The following is a 6,000-nucleotide window of genomic DNA, read 5'->3' on the forward strand; positions in this document are numbered from 1 at the left end:
AGTGCTTTTAGATATAACATGAAAAGCATTGTCTTGAACAAGAAAAACTGTAAATTGAACTTAATTAAATTTAAAAACTTCTACTCTGCAAAAGACAGGAGAATGCAAAGACTAGCCACAGACTGGGAGAAAATATCTGCAAAACACATGAAGGACTTGCATTCAAATTATACAAAGAACTTAAAACTCAACAAAAAGAAAACAATCAACCCAGTGTAAAAAGTGGGCAAAAGACCTGAAGAGACTTCTCACCAAAGAAAATACAGGTGTCAGATAAGCACATGAGATGTTCAATATCATGCATCATTAGGAATTTATAAGTTAGAACAATGAGATGCCATTCCATACCTATTAGAATGGCAAAAATCCAAAACGTGATACCAAATCCTGACAAACAACAGGAACTCATTGCTGGTGGGAATGCAGTATATGGTACAGCGACTTTGGAAGACAGTTTGGCAGTCTCTTAAAATTGTAGCTACACATAGTCTTATCCTATGATCCAGCAATCATGGTCATACATAGTTATCCAAAGGAGTCGAAAACTTATGTCCACAATAAACCTGCACATGGATGTTTATAGCAGCTTTTTGGCAATTGCAAAAACCAGGAAGCAACCAAGATGTTTGGTAGGTGAATGGATAAACGCAGGTACATCCAGATAATGGAACATTACTCAGCACTAAAAAGAAATCAGCTATGAAGCCAAGAAAAGGCATGGAGACACCTTAAATGCATATTGCTTAGTGAAAGAAGCCAGTGTGAAAAGGCTACATACTATATGATCGCAACTGTATATGATTCCATACTGTATGACTGTCATTTTTGCAAAAGGATCAAAACTATAGACATAGTAAAAAGATCAGAGGCTGCCAGGGGGTAGGGGTTAGGATGAACAGCTGAAGCACATGGGGTTTTAGCGCAGTTAAACTGTTGTGTATGATACTATAATGGGGGAACTTAGCATTTGTCAAAACCCATAGAAATGTACAAATAAAAAGTGAACCCTAATGTAAACTACGGACTTTATTAGTGAATAACAATTTATAGATATTGGTTGATCAATTCTAACAAACGTACCACACTAATGCAAGATGTTAATAGGGAAAGGTTGGTGAGGGGGTGGGATTGAAGGAGGTACATTACAACTCTGTACTATTTGATCAGTTTTCTCTGAACTTAAAATTGCTCCATAAAATAAATTTTTTAAAATAGCCACATGATTAAAAAAACAATTAGAAAATGGGCAAAAACAGATATATTTCACTGAAGAAAATATAGAGATGACAAATACACAAATTAAAAACTGTTCAACCTTACTGGACATTAGGGAAATGCAAATTAAAGCCACAGTGGGATATTATTGCACACCTATCAGAATGGCACTATGTAGTGACAACACAAAATGCTGGAGAGGACAGAAACTAGGATCACTCATAACACTTTGGTCAGTATGTAAAAAGGCAGTAAGGTATTTACAAAATGATTTGGTAGTTCCTTTAAAAACTGAACATGAAAGTACCATACCCCCTAGTTGCATTCCTGGGCATCTGTCCCAGAATGAAGATATATTCATACAAAAACCTGTATATGAACATTTATAGCAGCTTTATTTGTAATAACTCCAAGCTAGAAACAATTCAAATGCCCTTCAACAAATAAATGATTAAATAAAATATGGTGCATCCATGAACAGTACTTGGCAATCAAAAGGAACAGACTATTGTTACATACAGCCACCAAGATGAATCTCTAGAGAATTATGCTGACTGAAAAAAGGCAGACCCAAAAGGTTATCTGCCTCCATTTTTTTCCATTAGTTTTCCATTAATCTATAATATACCATTATTCCATTCCATTTATTCCAAGTTAATTTTTTTTTTTTTGGTTAAACCTAAATTTAATGCTGGATCACAATGCTGAAGATTATGTTTTCTTTGTATTTTAAACTACAGTACATTCTCATGGTGTATATTCCTTAAAAACACTATTTGAACTTACAAACATCACCATGCCCCAGTAAAAAAAAAAGTTTACAAAATAAATTATTATATCCCTACCACCAACAAAACGTGAAATCCAAAAATTCCTAACAAGTCTTGGGATAAACAAAACTTAAAATAGAATTATAATTGTAATACAAAACATACTGCACTGGTGGTTCTAAGTGCACCATAAATTATGGGATGAAAATGTTAATTCATCATGCACATATTCCCTGATTTCATTCTGTTTCTAGAGAGGGATTTACGTGAAATTGTAATATCTTTCTCTTCTTAAATATGTTTTTTACTGAAAGCTTTTAGGGATTATAACACTATGCAATTCTTTTATTTATTTACTTATTTCTTTTTATTTTGGTATCATTAGTATACAATTACATGAGCAACATTGTGGTTACTAGATTCCCCCCATTATCAAGTCCCCACCACATACCCCATTACAGTCACTGTCCATCAGCATAGTAAGATGCTATAGAGTCACTACTTGTCTTTGTGCTATACTGCCTTCCCCGCGCCCCCACCACCACCACCACACCATGTGTACCAGTCATAATAGCCCTCAATCCCCTTCTCCCTCCCTTCCTACCCACCCTCCTCAGTCCCTTTTCCTTTGGTAACTGTTAGTCCATTCTTGGGTTCTGTGAGTCTGCTGCTGTTCTGTTCCTTCAGTTTTTTCTTTGTTCTTATACTCCACAGATGAGTGAAATCACCTGGTACTTGTCTTTCTCCATGTTGCTTATTTCACTGAGCATAATACCCTCTAGCTCCATCCATGTTGTTGCAAATGGCAGGATTTGTTTTCTTCTTATGGCTGAATAATATTCCATTGTCTATATGTACCACCTCTTCTTTATCCATTCATCTACTGATGGACACTTAGGTTGCTTCCATTTCTTGGCTATTGTAAATAGTGCTGCAATAAACATAGGGATACATATGTCTTTTTCAAACTGGGCTGCTGCATTCTTAGGATAAGTTCCTAGAAGTGGAATTCCTAGGTCAAATGGTATGTCTATTTTGAGCTTTTTGAGGAACCTCCATACTGCTTTCCAGAATGGTTGAACTAGTTCACATTCCCACCAGTAGGAGGGCTCCCCTTTCTCTACATCCTCGCCAACACTTGTTGTTGTTTGTCTTTTGGATGGTGGCCATCCTAACTGCTGTGAGGTGCTATCTCATTGTGGTTTTAATTTGCATTTCTCTGATGATTAGCGATGTGGAGCATCTTTTCATGTGCCTGTTAGCCATCTGAATTTCTTCTTTGGAGAACTGTCTGTTCAGCTTCTCTGCCCATTTTTTAATAGGCTTATTTGCATTTTGTTTGTTGAGGTGCATGAGCTCTTTGTATATTTTGGATGTCAACCCCTTATCAGATATGTCATTTATGAATATATTCTCCCATACTGTAGGACGTCTTTTTGTTCTACTGATGGTGTCATTTGTTGTTGTACAGAAGCTTTTTAGTTTGATACAGTCCCACTTGTTCATATTTGCTTTTGTTTCCCTTGCCCAGGGAGGTATGTTCATGAAGATGTTGCTCATGTTTGTATTCAAGAGAGTTTTGCCTATGTTTTCTTCTAAGAGTTTTATGGTTTCATGACTTACATTCAGGTCTTTGACCCATTTCAAGTTTACTTTTGTGTATGGAGTTAGACAGTGATCCAGTTTCATTCTCTTACATGTAGCTGTCCAGTATTGCCAACACCAGATGTTGAAGAGGCTGTCATTTCCCCATTGTATGTCCATGGCTCCTTTATTGTACATTAATTGATCACATATGCTTGGGTTAATATCTGGACTCTCTATTCTGTTCCACTGATCTATGGGTCTGTTCCTGTGCCAGTACCAAATTGTCTTGATTACTGTGGCTTTGTAGTAGAGCTTGAACTTGGGGAGCGTAATTCCCCCTGCTTTATTCTTCCTTCTCAGCATTGCTTTGGCTATTCAGGGTCTTTCGTCATTCCATATGAATTTTAGAACTATTTGCTCTAGTTCATTGAAGAAGGCTGTAGGTGTTTTGATAGGGATTGCATTGAATCATTAGGCAGAATGGCCATTTTGACAGTATTAATTCTTTGTAGCCCAGAGCATAGGATGAGTTTCCATTTATTAGTGTCCTCTTTAATTTCTCTTAAGAGTGTCTTGTAGTTTTCAGAGTACAGGTCTTTCACTTCTGTGGTTAGGTTTATTCCTAGGTATTTTATTCTTTTTGATGCAATTGTGAATGGAATTGTTTTCCTGATTTCTTTTTCTGCTAGTTCATCATTAATGTATAGGAATGCAACAGATTTCTGTGTATTAATTTTGTATCCTGCAACTTTGCTGAATTCAGATATTAGTTCTCATAGTTTTGGAGTGGAGTCTTCAGGGCTTTTTATGTGCAATATCATGTCATCTGTAAACAGCGACAGTTTAACTTCTTCCTTACCAATCTGGATGCCTTTTATTTCTTTGTGTTGTCTGATTGCCGTGGCTAGGACCTCCAGTACTATGTTGAATATAATTTGGGAGACTGGGCATCTTGTCTTTTCCTGATCTTAGAGGAAAAGCTTTCAGCTTCAGGTTGTTAAGTATGATGTTGGCTGTGGGTTTATCATATATGGCCTTTATTAAGTTGAGGTACTTGCCCTTTATACCCATTTTGTTGAGAGTTTTTATCATGAATGGATGTTGAATTTTTGACAAATGCTTTTTTAGCATCTATGGAGATGATCATGTGGTTTTTGTCCTTCTTTTTGTTGTTGTAGGGATGTTGTTGGATTTTTTAATGTTGTACCATCCTTGCATCCCTGGGATGAATCCCACTTGATCATGATGTATGATCCTCTTGATGTATTTTTTAATTCGGTTTGCTAATATTTTGTTGAGTATTTTTGCATCTATGTTCATCAGGGACATTGGTAATTTTCTTTTTTATGGTGTCTTTGCCTGGTTTTGGTATTAGAGTGATGATGCTGGCTTCATAGAATGAGTTCAGAAGTATTCCCTCCCCTTTTATTTTTTGGAAAACTTTAAGGAGAATGGTATTATGTCTTCTCTGTATGTCTGACAAAATTCAGCCATGAATCCATCTGGTCCGGGGGTTTTGTTCTTGGGTAGTTTTTTGATTACAGGTTCAACTTGATTGCTGGTAACTGGTCTGTTTAGATTTTCTGTTTTCTTCCTGGGTCAGTCTTGGAAGGTTCTATTTTTCTAGAAAGTTGTCCATTTCTTCTAGATTATCCAGTTTGTCAGCATATAATTTTTCATAGTATTCTCTAATAATTCTTTGTATTTCTGTGGTGTCCATAGTGATTTTTCCTTTCTCTTTCTGATTCTGTTTATGTGAGTAGACTCTTTTTTTCTTGAAAAGTCTGGCTAGGGGCATGTTAACATTCTTGAGAAAGTTATAGACCTGGAGAGCAGATTAGTCACTGCCAGGGATCAGTAGGGACAGGAGTGGGAGGGAAGTGGCTGTAATGTGAGTTCCTCGTGGTGATGGAAATGTTTTTTGCATCATCATCAGTATTCTGGTTGTGATATTTAGTACAGTTTTGCAAGGTGTTAGGGAGAAACTGGGTATAAGGAATACATGAGATCTGTCTTTTTTCTTACAATATTATATGAATCTATAAATAACTCAAAATTTTAATGTTAAGAAATCATTCAGACTATCATGTGGAAGTGGGGCCAACAGTCAGTACATGCACAGTGAAAGTAATTGACCTTCAACTGCAGAGATTAATGGAGGTTTTTTTTCTTTTTTTTACTCTCTCTACCCTACCTTTCCCTGCAAATTGGCTTTAAAAAAATCCTCCTGGATATTGGTCAGCTTAAGGAGGAGCACAAAGGAACCCTGAGATGCGAGGGCGGATGATCTGGAGCAGAGAAATTGAGGTGTGGGTGGATTGGGAAAGCAAGCCGGTCCAGGCAACTGGGAGCAATGACAGCCAGACCGGAAATCTGATTACTCAGGTGTATGAAAAATAAGTTAGATTCAGATTGCCAGAAAAGGATT

The sequence above is a fragment of the Manis pentadactyla genome, chromosome 8, assembly GCF_030020395.1.
Source record: "Manis pentadactyla isolate mManPen7 chromosome 8, mManPen7.hap1, whole genome shotgun sequence".
NCBI classification, from domain to species: domain Eukaryota; kingdom Metazoa; phylum Chordata; class Mammalia; order Pholidota; family Manidae; genus Manis; species Manis pentadactyla.